The following is a 10,190-nucleotide window of genomic DNA, read 5'->3' on the forward strand; positions in this document are numbered from 1 at the left end:
AGTCAAATTGGTGACTGTTAAAAAAAACCTCTGGCCTCTAAATATTGGTAAAGCTGATTTTTCATTGGCGTTTCAAAGACTTTTGAGAAAACAGATAAGATAGAGATTGGTCTATAATTTTCTGTATCTTTATGACATCTACCTTTGTGAAGAGGTATTATCTTTGCCTTTTTTAACATTTCAGGAAAGACCCCTTTATCTAATGAAATATTTACAAGGTAAGTTAGAAGCTCAGCAATGGTCGTTACTACTGCTTTCAGTGCATTTGTGTGGACCAGGTCGAAACCTGAAGCAGAAGAGCCCTTGAAATTTTTTACGAGTAATTCGAGCTAACCTGGTGTTATAGGACTCACTGCGATCAATTTCATGCACTTTGGACTAAGGTATTCTTTGTATGATTTAGCTGGTGTCCCGACAGAATTTGCTGTGGTATGGTCGATGTTTTCGAAAAATGTACTCAGCGATGCGGCAACCTGCGTAGGTTCGGTAATTTCTTCATCATTCACGACCAATTTCTCTGGTAATGTTGAAGACCTAGTGGTTGGCCGTAGTACCAAGTTGATAAATTGCCAAACTTTTCCACCGTCCTTCCCGCTTTCCGTCAGCTTTTGATGCAGGTAGCCACGCTTTGCTCTTCGTAACACAGTCCGAAAGACTTTCCTGTATTGCTCATACTCTTCTAGCCACGCTAAGCTCAGAGAGTGTCTATACTCTCCCCAAAGGTGGTTATTCTTATTCACACAGGCCAGAAGACCATCCGTCATCCAGGGGCTAATTGGCTGGTCTTTTTGTTGATTATTAGTTCTTGGGTTTCTCACGAAAAATCTACTGTATACACCCAAGAACTTCGAGTGAAATGACCAAAATGCTTCTTTTACATCTTGAATCTCCATTACGTCCTCCCAGTTTATTTGCTCTAGTTCCTGTTTTAAATTCTTCAAGTTTTCTACTGTTAAACATATAATCGGCAACATGGGGTTGATTCGTGACCTATCTTAGCTGGTTTTGAAAGGGCAAGTGTTGCAGGAATGGGAAAGTGGTCTGATGTGTCGTTAACTAGGACTTCCTCCGACTCTGGGAGCAAGGAGCTGAATATGTTGTCGATAAGTGAATGTGTATAGTTAGTAACCCGTGTCGGAATCGTAACAGCAGGGTATAGGCCTGAACCTGCCATATTATTTAGCAAATCTGCTGCTTATGCCGTTAGCGGAATACTGAGGTTAATATTAAAATCATCCATGAGAATAAGCTAATTTTTTGACACTCTGGTAGCTCCAGAACTTGAGCCATATGTTCCATAAACTGAGACGTTGCCCTGACGGAGAACGACAAATTTCACTCACAATAACTTTTTTATTTGGGGACAGCCATACTTCTAGGAACAACGACTCGAAAATTCTTTAAATTTTTCGTGTAAGGTCTTGCCTAGTTTGAACCGTGTGCGTGTTGCGGATATATGTTGCTATACCACCCCATTTTATCAGTTATATGTGGGGAAAATGGCTAGTGTAACCTGGAATATCCAAAAGGCTTTTTGTTTGTTGTTTAATAAATGTTTCACATAGGCCTATACAATCTGGCCTAAGCTCCCGATGTGTCGATTCTAAATCAGAAAATGAGGAATACAGTCCTTGGCAATTCAAATGAAATACCGAAAGTTGAGAATCGGAAGACCTCCCAGTAATTAAATTAGAAATTATATATTTACTTTTAGGAAAATTTTTATCATCAAACAAATGAAAATTAGTTTTTTGACCAATTTCTTGATCAAAAATAAGCTCTTCTAAAGACTCTTCTAAATTCTTTAATGTATCTATATCAAGATCTCTGATACCTCTCGGGGATGAAGCTGAAGAAAGAGTCATCACTTACCAACTGCAATCGGCGGTCCGTCGTGAAAATTCCAGAAGATTGAGGAGCCAAAAACAAGGAACATACCTGATGGAACTTCTTTATGGAATACTGAAAGGAAACAAAAACAAACTAGATACCTTGAATTTTGGGAAAATTAAAAAACAGAAAAGAAAATTCAACAAAGATGAAACAAAAAAAAGAAGAAAACAAATTTTCGCTTTACATCCTTCTCTGCCATACAACTTAAAACAGAATCACTGTGTGGCTTCAACAATAATTCGAAATACTTCTCACGATATCTCATACATAAAAATTAATTATCGGAGAAAAAAATGACAAAACTACTGGTCGAGAACAACCTCCTCTTGGTCATTTTTGGCAAACAGTTTTAGCGAATCGAAACAGTCATCATCGTATTTAAGCCACTGCTGTGAGCTTTTTGCCTTTTTTGTCTCCAGCCAGAGTTTCAAGAAACGCTGGACCACACGAGTCTCACTGACCTTCTCTGCTCCCTTTGCATTTTTAGCTTGTAACCGAGAGCCAATAGCTCCTTTCTTCGCTTTCCTAATTCAGCAGGTAAGTCAGTTGACACGCTGTAGCCCGTTTTCTTTAGTTTACCACATTGTTTAAGAATCAATGAGCGATCACAATTCTTGAGCTGCACGAAAATAGGCTCAACGGTTTTATTTGTATCACTCCGCAGACTAGGGCCTACACCATCATCAGACGGGGCGAATTTCATGACCCTATACGCGACACTAATACCTATTTGATCAGGATCCACAATCCAGAGTTTTATTCCGAAAATTTTTTTTACTGTATCACGAAGATTTTCAGATTCATTTGGCGTATCGATCCCGTGAAACAGAATATTGTTTCTCCGTGTATGTAAATCCACTTGAAGTACAGACGATTTCACCTTAATCAGTTATGATTTTAACAGCTTATTTTCTGTCTTCAACACCTTATTTTCTTGTTGTAGCATCGAAATTGTAGTAGTTAATTCATCCATTCACCGGTCAAAATGCTCTTTTGTTAGTGATATAGCCATCTGTTATTTTTTCAACAATAATGCCGCACAATTCCGAAAATCCTTAAAAAGTCATGAAGGGATACTTACTCGCATGGGCCCATAGTTTGTAATATCAAGATATTACTTAGTGCCCACTTTCAGCAATCGCAATCAGTCAAAATACTAATCTAGCAGGAATTAAGATAGTAAGTATATTTTTTTAAGACTGATGAAACTACGCCTGAACATAAATAATTATGTAATTTTTCCTAAATTTTCGACCAATTTTCAGTGTATTTTTCCATAGGGAAAATTCAAGTTAATTTTATATACTATAATGTGGTAAAACGATGAATCAGGTCCCAGCTATCAAATACTAGATATTGTTATCTTAATTTGAAATAATTGGCTGATAGTTCTGCAGAAAGTAACATGCTAAGAAAATTTAAAATACAAAAAATTTAGCATCAAACATAAATCTTATTCTCCAAAAAATCATAAACAGAAAATTGATAATCCTAGTAATAAATTAGTCACTCATAATAAACAGACGTGGGAACTCCTTACATTTTAATTACCTGCTTAAATGTTTAATATATGATAACTTTTAATGCTTAATGTTTAATGTGTAACTAGGAGCTAATGGAGTCAAATCACCGCTTAGAATGTAAATAATTCAAAAGGGATTGCTTGACAAATATAAAATCATTAGCCCAATTGTGTTCACGAGTAATCTCCTGAATCATTTGATAGCCCTGATGTTCCATATGCTCCAAAATTGCTGCTTTCCCATCTGCGCTGTGTATAAATTCCACCGATAAAGTCTGAAAAAAAGAGAATGGAATTTCAATAACTAAAGGAACTCCAAATATTACTCTTTGTCTGTTTTTAAAGGGTTAGGAGTTTACAGTGGGTGAGGTTTTAAAGCAAATTCAAAGAAATACATTATTAAAGAGTAGTGTATGAAAACGGGATCATTTGGGCCAATGTCAGATATTTGATGATGCACTGACCTTGCTAACAGCTAGGCACCCAACTGCCCAAGTAAATAGCGACTTATAAGAAAAAGATGTTCATTTGATAGGTTTAAAAACACACCTTATGAAGCAAAAGTTTGTCAAGCAAACAAAATATTTAAGATAGTTGCCCTCCGATACCTTTTGATCCCTTAAAAGTGAACTAGAACTATCAATTTCAATCAAATGAGCCCTCTCCGAAGCTTTTACGAGAATACCTTCCATAAGAACCATATATCCCCCTAGAGCAATACTTAAAATGCCTGCCCCGGGCCCTATGGGGGGGGGTCGACATAGGTGTTTTTCTTAACTGACCTTTGAATTATTTTTAATAATGTATATCCTATGTATTTGAGGAAAAAAGAGCTCGGGGGCTAGTCGCCCTCCGATCACTTTTGACTCTTGAGAAGGGAACTAGAACTCTCGATTTCAAATCGATTGAGACCCCTTTGAAGTTTATACGATGACCCCTTCCATATGAAGTGCCACTGGGATAAAAATAAATGAAGTGTGGGGGAAGCTAGCTACCTCGAATCAGTTTTGACTCTTAAAAAGTAAATTACAACTCTCAATTTCCAATCAAATGAGCTCTCTATGAAGTTCATACTGAACATCCCTTCCATAGCAACCATATATGCCCCCAGGGCATGACTTACATTGCCTACCCACGAGCCCTGGGGGGGTGCGTCGACACCAGAGTTTTTTTTATCCGAACTTTGAACTATTTTTAATAACATTTCTATCTCAAAATTTTTATCTGATTTAGTTAGGGCGTGGAGGGGAGGGGGCTAGTTGCCATCTAATCTCTTTTGAATCATAGAAAGTGAGCAAGAACTTTCAATTTCCAATCAAATGAGCCCTCTCCAAAGTCTATACGAGCATCCTTTCCATAAAAACTATATATGCCCCTAGAGCACTACTCATACCGCCAGCCTCCAGGCCCTGGGGGGATGCATTGACACAGGAATTTTTCTGATCTGACCTTTGAACTATTTTTAATGAAATGGCTATAAAAAAAAATTTATCGGATGAGCTTGGGGAAAAAACGTTGTGGGGGTGCAGGGGGGTTGGGGGGGATAGCTGCCCTCAGATTTCTTTGGACTCTTAAAAAGTGGACTAGAACTTTCAATTTCAAATCAAATGAGCCATCTCTGAAGTTTATACGAGCATCCCTTTCAAAAGAACCATAAACGCCCCCAGGACAACACTTACAATGGCTATCTCGCGGGCCCTGAGGGGTGTTTTTGTTACCTTATTTTGAACGATTTCCAAAAAACTGACTATCTAAAAATTTTTAGCGGATGGGTCTGGAGAAAAAAAGGCGTGGGGGGCTAGTTGTCCTTAACTTTTTTAACTCTTAAAAAGTGAACTAGAACTTTCAATTTCGAATCAACTGAGCCCTCTGTGAAGTTTATACAAGCATCCCTTTAATAAGAACAATACTTGCCCTTACGGTATAACTTAGAACGCATTTCCTTGGACCCTGGGGGATGTATTGACACCTGAGATTTTCTTATGCCTCAGGGTATTACTTACAACATCTTCCCCCGTGCCATTTGGGGTTGTGTGGACACCTAAGTTTTGTTATCTGACTTTCGAGCAATTTTTAACTTAATGGGTATCTCAAGATTTCTTTCGGATACATTTGGGGAAAAAGGGGCTCGGGGGAGGGACTAGTTGCTCCCTAATCTCTTTTGACTCTAAAAAATTGAACTAGAACTTTCAACTTCCAATCAAATGAGCCCTCTCTAAAGTTTTTAGGAGCATCTCTTCAATAACTTACATCACCTGCCCTTGGGCCTTGGGAGGCTGTGTCGACCCCAGAGCTTTCGTTATATGGTCTTTGAACTATTTTAAGAAAATTTTTATCTCAAAGTTTTTATCGGGTGGGTTTGAGGACAAAAAACGCATAGAGGGGGGGCTAGGTGCGCTCCAATCTCTTTTGACTCTTAAAAAGTGAACTAAAATTTTCAATTTCCAGTCAAATGAGCTATATTTAAAGTTTATACAAGTATCCCTTCCATAAGACTCATATATGCCTCCAGGACTTAAAAAGCCTGCCCCAAGGCCCTGGTGGGTTGTGTCGACACTAGAAATTCTTTTATATAATTTTTGAACTATTTTTAACAAAATATCTATCTCAAAATTTTCATCAGATGCATTTGGGAAAAAACGGTTTAAGGGAGGGGAAGTTGGCTACTCACCGATATCTTTTGACACTTAAAAAGTGAACTAGAACATTCAATTTCCAATCAAATGAGCCCTTGCTGAAGTTTATACGAACATTCCTTCCATAAGAACAATATATGCCCCCAGGCCATAAATTATAACCCTTGCCCTGAAGACTGTGGGAGACCCTAACTAATAACCCTTCCCCTGAAGACTGGTGATAGGCGTGGGGGGGACTAGGTAACGTCCAATCACTTTCGACTATTAAAAAGGGAATTAGCCATTTAAATTTCCAATCGAATAAGCCCTTTCTGAAGTTTCTACGACAATGCTTTTTATAAAAGCCTTTTATATCCCCAGGGCACAACTTACAACCCTTGCCCTATGGGCTGTGGGGGGTTATTATTTCTCAAAGACCTAATTTCCAGAAATTTCAACTACGTTGAACAAAATGGCTGTATCAGAATTTTGTATTGGATGTGTTTGGGGGACTGTGTTTGGGGATGTGTTTGGGAATGTGACTGGATGGGCATGGAAGGGGTGTTAGCTGCCATCCAATCACTTTTGATCCTTAAACAGAGCACTAGAACTCTGTATTTCCAGTTGAATGAGTCCACTTTGAAGTTTCTACGACGACACCTTCCATATGAAGTGCCTTTGGGAAAACAATAATAATAATAAAACATTGGAGCCGTTGGATGGCCTTTAATATAGTTGATGGCCTTTACTGTAGACCTTTACTATGTCCTTTACCATTGTTGAAATGTGCCTCTGATTGTTCAGATGGTGGGACGAAAATTTGTTTGTCGTTCAACAATTTATCTAGTCAAAGTTTTGGATTTTCAAAAGTATGGTAGGCATTAATGTCAAAATCCAAAACCCAATCACCATTTTTATAATTTTCAATTTTGGCACGTTTTGATTCTTGCTGTCCAGGTTGATTTTTATTGACTCACTCACATGTTCAGTGTTGCAAATGTTCAAACTGCCTGTGTCTTTGCTCTTCATTTTCATTTTTGACACGCTGTCGCTGTTGTTCTAGCTGCGTGTGTGTTAGCTCTTCAGTTCATTTTTTACTTCTCATATGTTCGGTGTCGCATTTCTTCTAACCACGTGTTTCTTTCATCTTCATTTTCAGTTTTGAAACGCTGCCGCTCTTCTTCTAACTGCGTGTTTATTAGCTCTTCATTTCATTTTTGACTCACTCACCTGCTCGGTGTCGCATGTTTTCTAACCGCGTGTATCTTTGTTCTTCATTTTCATTTATGACACGCAACCTTTTCTCTTCTAACGGTGTGTGTCTTTGCTCTTCATTTTTATTTTTGACTCCCTAACTTGGTCATTGTTCCATATCTTTTATCCGTATCTGTCTTTGCTCTTCATTTTCATTTTTGACACGCTCTAATTGTCGTTTTCGCATATCTTCTTACTGCCCGTGTTTTTGCTATTTTAACACCTTTTTGGATTGTGATTACTTAAGAAAATTTAGCAATGGCCTTTGCATTATATTTCAGTATTGGTTTTCTCACAATTGATGGTTCAGGTTGTTGATTTTTACATTTTATCACATTTGATAATTTAGTTGTTGGTTCCAAAGAATCATCAGTTATAGTAACTGCATATCCAAATTTTAATTCTTAGGCAATTTAACAGAGATTATAATATCTAAATTAATTGATGCGCTGGAAACACAACAGTCTCATTTATGCTATGCATGACATCGTAGAAGACAAAGCCTATATGATTTCATATATAACGTTATATGAAATGCTTATATGATGTACTTCATACACAGTTTCAATACAGAGTTCAAAGTGTCAACATCAAAATTGGATATTGTATGGACATTAATAATTCGGTAATTATTAAAGTATTATTAGTGAATAAAACAAAAATTATGCAATATGGATTAGTGACGTGTAATCCTCATATATTTTATTGGCATACATATGTGTCTTCTGATCTACTGACCTAGTTTTCGGACATTTATTTATATATTTTGGAAAGTCGTTTTAACGTAGCCATAATTGGCAAGCAGAAGAGGGGTAGTTCCATGTCACAAGTGCCGTTTTACATTCCGGGAGGTTCTCACTTAAACTGCAGGGATTAGGTGGAGTGCGGACTAACACCGACCCTTATTTATCGGGGTACATATCATACCCGCTGTCATTCTGGCATTCAGGGAGTATACATCGAATTCATCTGCCTGTGAAACCACTTTAAAGCACGGGAGAGACTATAATGCTAAATGCCGTATTGAACTATATATCACAATCAATGGCTGTCAGAATAAAGAAGGAAGTGTTTTTAAAACGAGCTGTGGATTTTTTTGACAGAGACTCAATTATAATGGCAAAAAAGCTGTTAACTAAAAAGGTCAAAACTGGTGATCGATTTAAGAAATGCGTACAAGATGAGGATAATTTAATGGATATTGCTAAGCTGCTTGCACGGTGCACTAAAGAAAGGATAAAAACACCCAAGTTCTTTATATTTGATCCCCAGGACGTACAGGCCAGTGGAGCAGAGGAATGCGCATGTTTTATATTGAAGGTTAAGGAAATGCAGAGGCTGTTGTCGGGTTTTCTTGAGCGTTACAACCAAATTCCACTCCCAAGGCCCCCCGGCAATTCTATAAGTGATGGAAGCCAACCTAATCCCGCCCCAGATTGAAATTCTCCACTACCCTATTACGTACTCCTGATGAACCCACCCCCAATAACAAGCCAGAAGAACGCAAACAATTTCTTATGAGCATATGCGGAAAAGATCTAGCAGTCGATGATGTTGAATTGAAAAGAAACCAATTTGAATTGTGATTTGTTGTTAAAACAAAGAACAAGTCACACATCATTGCTTATTCTATCGGCCAAAAATTACAAAATGTAGAAGCTAAGGTGAAATCCCCAGTTTTTATCGGTATTATTAGAAATATTCCATCCACATATAATGCCGACATGGTGATAGCCTAAGTTTCAGGCTGCAAAAGTGCAGAGCAGTCTGGTGCTAATCGAACCTATAAATTCTACTTTTCCTCTCGTTTTCAGCTACATATGGCTATGAATAGCCCACCAAAACTAGATTTTGGACGTTTTCCGATTGAAGAATTTGTGTACCTCCGAAAACGATGCTACAATTGCCAGAAACTTTGTCACGTTTCATCGGTGTGGTCCGCTACCCAGATTTTACCACGTTGCTGTGTCCAAGGCCCTAAGTCAAATGCTAGTAATCCATGCAAAAAACCCATTGGATGTGCAGCATTTAAGTCGACAAAACATACATGTCAGTCATTCCAATGCCCTGAGATGTAAAATCAAATTGAAAAACAAAAACGCTCCAGTGAATGAACAGAATACTAGAATTGTGTCTGGGAATACGAATGGAGGTGTGTCTCACAGAATCCCTGTAATTGAAGAATTATGTTGGCGTAGCGATATTCTCTGCATCCAAGAATATTTTCTGAAAAATGATTGCCTCAGCCTACTCAAGTTTTCAGATAATCATGCATTTTGTTTTTGTATTATGTTGATTTCGAGAATCTTCAAGCAGCTGAAAACTTTATGCCAATAAATAACCTTAAAAAACTTTATGCCAATAATCCTTGTAATTGTCAATGTCTAACTTCTTATAAGCTACAGCGACGAAGAATCGGATAACCGATTCTCAAAAGCAGTGCGAGATCTTGCAAAGTGCCACAAGTCTACTATGTTGTCCAAACTGGAATGTGTTATAATCGGAGACTACAACTGTAATCTAGTTGACGACTCGTCTCCTCAGTCCCCGCTGATCCTAAGTGCAATTGAAAGTCGGTATTGTTTGCTCCCAAAAGACAAAGATTTCATGTTTATACATAATAGTGGTTCAGTCTCACATATAGACTATGTCGCATGCACACCAAACATAAGTGGCACTGTCAACGTGCGAATGGCATGTCACTCCGCTGACTACAACCCAATTGAAGCACATGTTAATGTGTGTATCCCAAAGGCCAAAACTGCTTCAAAGTGGCATGAAATAAATAGTTGGTCCAAGGCCGACATGTTGCTTTATCGGACAGGGCTTGACACGACGCTTCAGAAGATCAATGTACCATTTAGTCTACTACAAGATAACGTGCAAAAGAATGTCCAGGAAACTAA

Source organism: Artemia sp. Qi Xiang Cuo, unplaced genomic scaffold (assembly GCF_049724085.1).
Source record: "Artemia sp. Qi Xiang Cuo unplaced genomic scaffold, ASM4972408v1 HiC_scaffold_3386, whole genome shotgun sequence".
Lineage (NCBI taxonomy): Eukaryota > Metazoa > Arthropoda > Branchiopoda > Anostraca > Artemiidae > Artemia > Artemia sp. Qi Xiang Cuo.